Genomic DNA, 11,098 nt, shown 5'->3' on the forward strand with positions numbered 1-11,098 from the left:
GGATTTTTTTGACATGGTGTGGAAGTGATGTGCGTTTAGTAGAAACCATGCTTCAAAGTTTTTTACTCCTAATAAAATCATTCCATGGACAGAATCTAAAAGTGTGAAAAAATCCCAGGGGGGAAGCTGCGGCCGGGAGGGCACAGGGACTGACTGGAGTCACAGGTGACCAAGTGGTCCTGTGAAGCCAGGAGCCCTGTGCCCTTCACATCCTGGCTGCCCCTGGGCTGCAGCTTCCAGCACGAATCATCCTTTCTCTGCCACTTACCATAACAGTCTCTGCCAAGAAACAGCATTTTCATTCTTCATGTCTGTCTTGCTTTCTTTAAAAGTGTCACCGCATCTGACTGTTTAGACTGCTTTGTGTGATGCGTGCACAGTGAAGAACCAGCTTCGTGTACAGATGCACCAGATCTTGGAGCCGCAGGGCACTTGGGGGTGGGCCCCACCTCCACTCCAGGAAGGCAGGTGCCCCTGCCAATCCATGAGACCTGCCAGGTGTAGAGCTGGTGCAGCGCCCAGAAGCATGTTTGGCTCTTATTCTCCTTTATTGTAAGTTTCGGAGGCAGGAGATGCTGGTCCCTGGCTCAAGGTCATGCAGCTGTGTAGCAAGGTGATGATTCTGGGTGACAGTCCCTCTCTTTGGCTACTCCTTCTTCCTTCCCTCACTGCTTTGCTTCATGGTCTCACCTGTCCTGGGGCCTCTGTGTCCTTCCTGGCACAAACCCACCTGTATTCCTGCCACATCTTTCAGACGCCACAGCCTACTCACTGGGGTGAAGGTAAGGCTGAGCTTGCTTGTCCCCTGCTGAACGCAGGCCCTCATACAGAGCTATTTGCAGAATGTGCAGATTGGAGCCCCCTGTTAGCACCCCGCTGTACTGCCCCCAGAGCTGCAGTGGGAGAAGAACACCCACCACCCCATCTTCCGGGTGGGGTGTGGCCCTGGCTGCATACCCTTCCCACAGGCTGTCCTCCCTGCTCAGCGCCCTCTTCACAGCACCGTCTATGTTAGAATGACACGTTCTGTCAGTCAACCTAAGCAAATGTGATGGGGGTCCTTCCAAGTATGGAAGGCAAGATCATTTCCCTCTAATGACAACCAGGGCCCCGTGGTCCAGATACGTCCAGACCCTGTGATGACACCAGGTGACACTGAAGGCCAAGTGGATCCAGACCCAGGGCTTTCTGCTACTAACTTCAGAGTTTTGTATGTTTCCATGGAAACAGATGTTGGTTCGGCAAAAACATGATACACTAATTTTTTTTTTTTTTAAATGGGAAAGATTTCTGAGCTCTGACATTGATAGGTTTATTGGCAAAGGAGACAAAAGGAGCTGTTGGCGGGCGAAGAAGCCACCTTGGTTCTCTTTCTGGTGGGGGCTTGCTCTGCAGTTTTCCTGTCCTCCAAAGCCAATGGCAAGCAAGCCTCACAGATGCTGAGAATAAAATCTAGTGGATATAAGTGATGGGGGGAGGGGCAACATAGGGATCAGGAGGGGGGAGGTACAAACTACTAGGTGTAAGGTAGGCTACGAGGGTGTGCTGTGTGATATGGGGAGAAGCACAGGCACCAAACATGAGACAAAACCCTGACAGTGTAAAGAATCACGCACACTCAATGTTGTGGTCTAGACCCCAGGCACTAAGAGCATTTGAAGAAGAAAGAGATCAACAGGGGATGTTAAAAAGAAATTGTGACCAGCTGAGACTGGATAACTGGGTACAATCTGGGAAATAGCTAGGGAGGAAGAAAGGTATAACCTGTGAAACACATCACCTAAGAGAAAGCCCAGAAGTGTAAGTGAACCCTGTGCGTTTATGTATGGATAGAATATAGTTGGACCAGAAAGATGGGCATGTATTGGGAATTTAGAAATTAGATTGGGCAATGGCGAGACAAAAAAAAGGAGCTCATGAAACAAACAGTGGTTTAGTATGATGTTAATTTTATTTGGGAGAAATACATGTTTTAAAGCTAAGGAATGACTTGGTTAAAGTGATGTTTTTCAAAGAGTAGGCTGACAGTAGCAAGGAGGTTGGACCTGCATGGACACAGCCTAGAGTTAGGAAGGTCAGCTCTTAGACAATCAGATGATCTAGAATTGAGGCTGGAGGGCTTAGACAGTGGCCATGGTGATTGATGGGCAGGAAGGGACACTAAGGTAAATTCGGGTGGATTAGCTAAACAATTATATGGGTATAGTAGGAATCCTAGGATGAAGATGATGAAGTTTGTGAGTGTTTCTGATGAAGGTTAGGTGGTATTTTTACTATCAGAAGGCAGCTTGTTTGAGAAACTCTTCATCTGGGGGCATTAATTCCAAGGGACTTAGTTGTTTCCCTTGCATGCTTAGTGATTTAAGTTGTAGAAGCAAAAAATTTAGTACTTCCTTTTTGAGAAGATATTCCAGGGGATAAGTTAAAAGACCATTCTTCTCTAAAAGCTTATTTAAAGCTTGTATTATAATATATGTGTATATATATGTGTGTACAGAGATCATTAGTGAGAAGAGGGAATAATACAGAGGGAAATACAGAAATAAAATTTTGCAACAAGTTTAAGGGAACTTTTCAGTGTTTGTGTTGGGAGGGAAAGTGAAAAGACAATGAATTTTCTCTGCACAGGGTATTATATCTGAATTATGCCTAATTGTGAGCCTATTTTTCTTACTAATAGATAATATATATTCATTGTAAGAACTTTAGAAAGTAATCATGTGTTCTATTTAATAAGGGATTATTTACTGTTGCTGTTCAGTTGCTCAGTCATGTCCCACTCTTTGAGACCCCATGGACTGCAGTATGTCAAGCTTCCCTGTCCTTCACCATCTCCCTGAGTTTGCTCAAACTCATGTCTGTTAAATCAGTGATGCCATCCAACCATCTCATCCTCTGTTACACTCTTCTCCTCCTGTGCTCAATCTTTCCTAGCATCAGCGTCTTTTGCAATGAGTTGACTCTGCATCAGGTGGTCAAAGGATTAGAGCTTCAGCTTCAGCAACAGTCCTTCCCAAGGACATTCGGGGTTGATTTCCTTTAGGATTGACTGGTTTGGTCTCCTTGCTGTCCAGGGGACTCTCAAGAGTCTTCTCCAGCATCATAGTTCAAAAGCATTAATTCTTTGGTGCTCAACCTTCCTTATGGTCCAGTTCTCACATCTGTACGTGACTGCATGTAAAGTTAATTAGCTATTTTAGGGTCTATGAAAAGCAAAGGAAAAATGAGCTCATGAAATAAAATCTAGGAAATCCAAACCAATAGTAATCAGTTGATAAGCAATACAAATTTAGCTAAATTTGACTTTTACTGTACATCAAAATACTATGAATACAACTATACCCTTAATAATTAGAGATTAAAATTTATCCCTAATCTTAATCTTTCTTTTCTTCACTTCATTATAATGAGATTAAATAAAATCTTCTTTAAATTTATCTTTCCCAGTTTAAGCCACTCCTGGTTAAGCAAATGTCACATATTTCTTTTCATTTACAGGAAAAGACCTTTTACAGTTACACACTGAAGTAGAAGCAGAAACCCTGTGCTGGTTTCTGCAATTCTGTGTGCTGTTGAGTGATCTTCTCTTCCTTACTTTTAGTGGATTGTCGTTTTCCTAAACTGTTCTTAAAAATACTGCGGCCTTATGTCCCCGAAACTCTTCTAGAAGCAAACAATGCTTCTGATAAAAACAAACCACTGTTTTTTAAACATTAGCTTGGACATTCTGTCTTCTACAGTAAGACAAGGAACAGAAATAAGAAAACAAATACTGGCAAGGAAGAAAACTGATCGCTTTGTAGTGAAAAGTATAGTTCACTTTTCATGACTAAAACATTAAAGCAATCAATTGAAAATAAAAAAATGAGATGTGAATAAAGTGATTAACATATGAAAATCAAATGCATTACTGTATGTCAAGAATGACATTAGAAAATGTAACAAAAATTTAGAAGATTCAGTTCAATGTAGCTACAGTATATAAAGTACCTGACATAATTGTAACTGCCTCCAGGATCCCTCAGATGCTGCTGTGGGCGGGGCCTTCATTGCAGAGACCTCACCGGAGCAGAGTAAGCAGAGGCAGAGAAGGCGATGCAAAGTGATACAACTCTTTGGGGAAGCAGTTTTACAACTTAGATTGAGAATCATTAAAATATTCATGTCCATTTATTATACTAATTTTACACCCAGAAATTTGCCTTGAAGCAGTCATCCAAAATGCAGGAAATGTTATATACAGAAAAGTTTCTAGTTCCCCAAGAGTAAAGAAATTATTAAAATTCTCAATAGTAGGGGAATAATGAAGCAAATATAGTTCACTCGTGTGATGGAATATACTCTGACTATTAAACATGATGCTTATAAGTGTTCTTATGTAAAGTGAAAAAGTATGCTATGTTTTTGTTACAGTTTTATTAAAAGTACATAAAATATTACTGGGAAAGTATTGTTGAGAAAAAAAGTTTAGATCAGTAACTGATTATTCCATCATACTAACACAATAAACAATTTTCTCCTAATTTTCAAAATGTCTACAATTGCTTTTATCTTAAAAAATAAAGACACATATTTTTTATTTTGTTAATTCTCTGGGTATGCACATGAGATTTAAATGTATCTGTTCATTATGTTTTATACAAGTAATAGAATAAAACAATCACAGAAAATATAACGTGTGAGGAGTAAGTCCCCTCTTCATTACAGCCTTCTCTTGTCCTTGGCTGTCCCACTTTTTGCCTCTGAAGTTAACAGGTTGATGCATAGCATTCCAAAGACTTCTGTGAACCTTTTAAAATTATTTCCAATGCATTTAAAAATAAATTGCATTATATTATGCTGTATGAACTTCTTCACTTGCATTATTGCGATGGTTTCTGGATAGTCCTGGAGAAGGGAATGGCAACCCATTCCAGTATTCTTGCCTGGAGAATCTCATGGACAGAGGAGCCTGGTGTGCTACAATGCATGGGCTCTCAGAGTCAGACATGGCTGAGAGACTAACACTTCACTTTCTCTCTCAGGACCAGTGGTTTGATCTCATTCCTCTTACTGCTAGACTTTGGGAAAAGCCACTTCCACTAAATCTTGGTTAATGAACTGCTGGCAAAGCAATTAAGTTCTTCTTACCACTAGTGATCATGGCTAAATTTGTTGATTTCCTCCCGAGTTTCTTTCTACCAGTTTTGCTGTCATCTATTGTTTCTAGACTGTCTTGTCTTTCGGATGGAACGTGTTCTTTATTATGTAAAAGACCTCTTTTAACTGCATTTCGCTGCTCTGTTTGCTGTACAAGCCTTTCCCATGTTCCATGCCTCCCTCTTCATTCACTATTGCTCCTCCTCTACCTCCCGCTTCCTTCTGTCTGTTCTTGATTTTGCATGTTCTAAAAATTTCAAATACTAGTTGAATTGCTCAGACCTTTCTATTTGCAAAGTGATATTTTTCTTTTGACTTGTACTCATTTATTGAGTGGGTTGGCACTTCCTTCTCCAAGGGATCTTCCCAACCCAGAGATCAAACTCGCATCTCCTGCGCCTCCTGCATTGGCAGCCAGGTTCTTCACCACTGGGCCACCTGGGAAGCCCACATGAAAAGTAAAGCATTCAAAAATCACCCAGCAGCGGAGTACTGCGAGCAGGAGCCAGAAAGACATCCCAGTGACTTTACTGCCTCAGTCCGTTCGGTCGCTCAGTCATGTCTGACTCTTTGCGACCCCGTGGACTGCAGTATGCCAGGTCCTCATCAGGTCCTAACTCAGCCTTTAGCCAGAATAGGGAGTTGACCATGTTATAGTATAATGCAGGGCGTTTAGAAACCCCATCTAGTGACCTTCCTTTCCAACTAGCTTGAAAAGATTCCTGTTAGAATTATAGAAGGTCGAAATGGTCACCATCAAAGTAGACATTCATCACCCAGAAGAAAGGAGCATAATAGAGGTTGGGGAGAAGGCAGGACAAAGTTCTTCCCTCTAACTCCTAGCATCCAGCTCTGGTTAGTCTGACTGATTGTAGGGTTGTCTCCTTTGCCACATAGCAAGGCATCAAGGAGCTATGGAAATGAACGTGGGACAGACAGATCTCATTAGCCACTCAACGGGAGTGTTCACCTAGAACAAGCCTGGGTAGCAGGAGAGAACCAAGGCTATATGTCAGATACACTCACCACACACTAGGGGCACTCTCTGAACCCTACTGCGATAGAAAGGTGGTTATCACCATATTTAGCTTTGTCTGTTTTCACCTTTCCTCTCATTGTTCCTGCTACCTTGTCCATGCATAATACTTCTCAGTGAAATATCAAGGTACTTTGCAAATTGCTGCTCTGCTTCGTTCTTAACTGCCATGTGATGATAGTTAAAAAAAGGCTTAGGAAGAAAAAGGACATTTGCTTTTCTCAGAAAAGAGAACACATGAATGATGGAGGGACTGGATAGAAGAACTGCCTGCTCGAAAATGCTGTGATTATTTTCTGGATGGAAATAATCGCTTTTTTTTTTTTTCTCACCACAAGTCCTTCTTTTCCTTCGCGCTCAGTCAATCGTCGTGTCCAACTCTGTGACTCCATGCACTGTGGTCTACCAGGCTCCTCTGTCCATGGGATTCTCCAGGCAAGAATACTGGAGTGGGTTGTCACTCCCTTCTCTAGGGTATCTTCACAACCCAGGGATGGAACCAGGATCTCCTGCATGGGCAGGGAGATACTTAACCATCTGAGCCACTAAGGAAGCCCTGTTTGCCTTCATGTCCTCCTTATCATCACAGAAACAGTTCCTTGTATCAAGATATCTATTTTAGATACCTATGATTCCAGACATGTCCCTGTACATGAGAAACTTGCTATTGAGACTACATAAAGAAAACAAGAATTGGGAAAAGGAACAAGCAAACAAAATCCAGGACTTTGGGGCAGCAATCCCGTCTTGTCCAACAAGCTCATAGGCAGTGCTGGTCCTTGTGGTAGGAATCCTGACCCAGCCCTAGCAACGACTGAGTTCCTACTCTGCTAGGCATTTAGACATTTTGCCTACAAGATCTTATTGTAATTCTTGCAAACTATATGAACTAAGTATTATTAGGAGCCTTATTATCCAAATGGCAACCCACTCCAGTATCTTTGCTTGGAAAGTTCCATGGACAGAGGAGGCCGGTGGACTGCCCTCCATGGGGCCACAAAGAGTCGGACACGACCGCACAATTGAGCATGTACACATCCCAATTACTCAGGTGACAATACTGAAACTCCAGGAGGGAAAGTGACCTGCCGTAAACCACACTGCTTGTAAGTAGTGCACTTTTGAGGCAAACCAGATCTGTCTGCCTCCAAAACCTGAGCTGACATCTCAGTGAAGAAGTATTTTTGGTTTTTCTCTGGAGCTTTAAAGATTAGTGCTTTAATACTTTTTACTTTAATTTTTTCTGAGCTATTTCTATGTAGCTTTTCTACCACTCCATCTTCATGCATCTAGGTACTTTTAACTCAACTTGAGTGCTTGGTAACACATGGCAAATACTGTCTGCTTGATTTAATCAGTTTTACATCTGGAGAGAGCAGACAACTCGCATTAACTCTGCTCTCCTTTCCATCTTCTGACTTCAGTGGACTTTCCACGTTTTGGGAGTTTGAGGCTTCCCCATTTGCTGCTGTGGTAGACACTTGTTTGTTGTCTTCCCAGCAGTGATTCTTGCTTCTCTTTCCTCCAGACAGCCTCAACATTCTAGTCTAACTGCAATTCCAAGACTTGGCTGAAACTCTCTTAAGCCTGCTGACTATTCAATCTCCCCAGCACAGGATCGGCTCAGAGATGGGCACATGGACCAATCAGAATCATGATAATAGGATGTGAGATTGGCCTCAGGACAGGGGGTCATCTCATTTTCTGGAGCAGTTTTTGGTTGAATCTCTCTTGTTCTGGACGGTGTGCTGTGAGCATGTGAGGCTCTAAGCTGCTACAGCTGTTCACAAGCAGCAGGAGTGTTCCTGGAGCTCCTGGGGACAGACCTGATGTGGGAAGATATGGCAGAGAAATGGGGAAGCCCAGGGCCACTGCTGACATCGTCTCACTGCTGAATGAAGTCCACCTTGAAGCAGTATATTTGCTTCAGACTTTTAACCCAGATTTGGTCCCTGGGTCTGGAAGATCCCCCAGAGAAGGGAATGGCAACCCACTTCAGTATTCTCCCCTGAGGAATCCCTTGGACAGAGGAACCTGGCAGCCTACAGTTCATGGGGCTGCAAAGAGTCGGATACTACTGAGCAACTGACACTTATTATGCGAACCAAGAAATCCTCTGTATTATTTTACTGATATGAACTGGGGCCTCTGTTCTGTGCATATAATGGATAAAACCGTCTTCTGGATTCCTCTAGAAACATAGTAATCATCAAACACACTTTTGTTGCTACAATTACTCATCTTAAAGGAGTTCAGAGTTGCTGTTAGTGCACGCATGCTCAGTTGTGTCTGACTCTGTGAGATCCTATGGACTGTAGCCCATCGGGCTCCTCTGTTCATGGCATTCTCCAGACAAGAATATTGGAGTGGGTTGCCATTTCCTCCTCCAGGGGATCTTCTTGACCCAGGGATTGAATTTGAGTCTCCTGGGTCTCCTGCATTGTCAGGCATATTCTTTACGATTTGAGCCATCAGGGAAGCTGTTAGTAAGAAGGGCAATTAACCAGCATTGTATTTCTGGTTAATTAAAATGGATGACTGTCTTAGGATTAATGGAAAACCAGTTTTTACTTCAAATTTTTCTATGGAAAAAATTCTCTTTAAAGTTGGTAGAGTTAGCGTGGACCTGGAATGATTGAAAGGCTTCAGGTGCTGGTTAACTGAGGTTTATTATTGCTCAATAATTTCAAATCTTTTATTGTTAAGAGCCTCCAGAGACCACAAAAATCAATACCTTTCTTTTGTCTAGATTTTCTTCTCTCATCTAGCAGCTGTATTTACTGATACTGTTGTGAATTGTTTAACCTTTTGAAACCATTTTCTGTAATTCTAGGGTGATATTTGCACATGTCCTTGGCTTTTTCAAAAATAAACTAGACAAAGCTTATTCCAGAATGTTCGAATAAATGGGGAAAAGCAAGGAGCTGAGGGCAGACCAGCATTTTTACTCATTTGGGGGTCATTTAAAGTTACGGTTTATACTACAAAGAGACTTCAAACAATTTGCTTATAAACACTGTAACCAAAAAGTGAGTTTAACGTTGCTTTTATATCTTATTTACTGCCGTATTAGGAATATTCTTCTAAAAAATCCATTTTACTGGCTTTGAACTAGACACATTAAAGTCCATTGGGGAAAATAGCTTCCATTAAGAGCAGCCAAGGAAACATCATGGAACACAGTGTAGCATAGAAATAATTCAAAGATTTGTAGGCAATTAAGATCATTATGACTTACTTCAAAGATTCAGTAAGTTTCCCCAAGAAGAAAGAGGTTTTAAACCTTTACTGGGGACCCTGGGCAGGCCAACTAGGGGGTTTATTATGTTTTCTAGTCTTTGGGGGAGAAGGAGAAAGAATATATTACTTACACAATTATGAAGTACTGACATTGAAATTCAAATGTTGTTGTCATTCAGTCACTGAGACCTGCCCAACTTGTTCCGACACCATTAACTGCAGCTGCCAGGCTTCCTTGTTCTTCATCATCTCCTGAAGTTTGCTCAAACTCATGTCCATTGAGTTGATGATGCCATCCAACCATATCGTCCTCTGTCACCCTCTTCTCCTCCTGTCCTCAATCTTTCCCAGTATCTGGGTCTTTTCCAATGAGTCGGCTGTCCACATCAAGTGGCCAAAGTATTGGAGCTTCAGCTTCAGCATCAGTCCTTCCAATGAATATTCGGGGTTGATTTCCTTTAGGATTGACTGGTTGGATCTCCTTGTAGTCCAAGGGACTCTCAAGAGTCTTCTCCAAACCACAATTTGAAAGCATCCATTCTTTGGTGCTCAGCCTTCCTTATGGTCGAACTCTCACAACCGTGCATGATTACTGGAAAAGCCATAGCTTTGACTATACAGACACATATAAACAAATGCAAGCATCCCAACTCAAAACATTACCTTCAACAATTTGCTTCATTTTGCACTGAGGAGTTTTTTTCTTCAGAAAGTAATTGGAAATCATGTGGCTTTGCCAGAGAAAAGGAAAAGAAGACACACAACCTCTGCAAAGTCAGCACCACCTCTGAGCAGACAGCACAGAGAACACAGCCCTAGCACCAGCAGGGAGAGCCGAGCCAGCAGCTGGCCTTGGAGGAAGTAATTTCCGAAAGCCTCTTCTGCTGCTGTGGTCCAGATGGAGTCCTCTGGCCGCCTTCCACCAGGAAGAGGAGAAGGGTACTCCTGAGCATGTATTTGTTGGTTAACTGTGGAAAAAAGCAAGACTCTCCTGAAGTCTTTCTTTGCTGGTAGTTGCATATCTAGTCTCATAAAGAGAAGACAGTGCCGAGTAGAGGATCTGTGAACTTGGCAGTGAGGGGCATGAAACTGATGCAGCCACGGGAGGGAAGATGTGACACACAGGCCCCAGCTCTGTTGCTGGCGGTGCAGCTGGGGGCTGGTTATTTATCTTAAGTCCACTATAGTGGCCACATTGATAAAAGCCAGACAGTGTGAGCTAGCTTGGCCCCTTCATCAGAAACTGGGGTGAGAGTGTGGCAGCGGAGAGATCCATATGTGAAGACTGCACGAGAAGAAGACCGCTTTTCCTGGACCTGCAAGCCCAATACACAGAGGACATCGAGAGCCCAGGGCTGGAGTGGGGATTTAGAGGTAGGTGGGGACCCTCTTGTTTAGGGCCCCACATTTTATAGATCGGAAAACTGAGGTTTGTTACTTGCTCACTGTCACGTGGCCAGGGGGTGTCAGAAATAAGGTTCACATTGTGATGGTTGGGTGGCAGGTCCTAAGCGCTCAGTCAGTTTAGATTATTCCTGCTGGTCACAATATCCAGGCTCTTGACTATATGAGGGCAGCAATTTTCTAATTTACTTTTCTGTAAAGTACACTGTGATGCACTGCAGGATTCCTAAGGAGGTAAGTAAACATCTCTAACTAAAAAAAAAAAAAGATTAAGTTGAC

This window comes from Moschus berezovskii, chromosome 16 (genome assembly GCF_049115385.1).
Source record: "Moschus berezovskii isolate FMDL1 chromosome 16, NW_MosBer_1.0, whole genome shotgun sequence".
Classification (NCBI taxonomy): domain Eukaryota; kingdom Metazoa; phylum Chordata; class Mammalia; order Artiodactyla; family Moschidae; genus Moschus; species Moschus berezovskii.